Here is a 464-nt window from a genome sequence, read left to right as displayed (position 1 = left end):
TTTCTCGGTGTTGTGCGGGTGAAACAAGCTTTAAAAAAGCATAGCTTGTGCAGCAAGCCATGCTTTGCCTTCCGACCCAGTCCCCCAAAAAACCCACGAGCGTAACTCTCAGCGTGCTCGGAAAAAACGGGGGTTATCCCCTCGTTTCTAATTATTCACGAAAATTTCCCAAAAATATTTATGTTTTACTTACGGATTTTTTGAGGGGGGAGAAAGGAGGATTCCCGCCGTCATTTCCCATAAACCCCGAGAAAGCGTTCCCGAGTCGGGCCCTCAGCCAAAAAAGGAAAAACGTTTTCCCTTTGCCGGATTTACAGAGGGACTCACTTTTAAATTTCTCTCATGGGGGGTGGCCCCAAAAGAAGGGGTCAGGCGCCCCTTCGCACGCTCCATCTTCTGCGGGAAGGTGTCTCTCTTGGGCTTCTGTTTGGGGGATTAAACCCCAAAGGGAAAAATTATTTGGA

Source organism: Penaeus monodon, chromosome 33 (genome assembly GCF_015228065.2).
Source record: "Penaeus monodon isolate SGIC_2016 chromosome 33, NSTDA_Pmon_1, whole genome shotgun sequence".
In the NCBI taxonomy this organism is placed as follows: domain Eukaryota; kingdom Metazoa; phylum Arthropoda; class Malacostraca; order Decapoda; family Penaeidae; genus Penaeus; species Penaeus monodon.
This window is presented reverse-complemented; position numbering follows the sequence as displayed.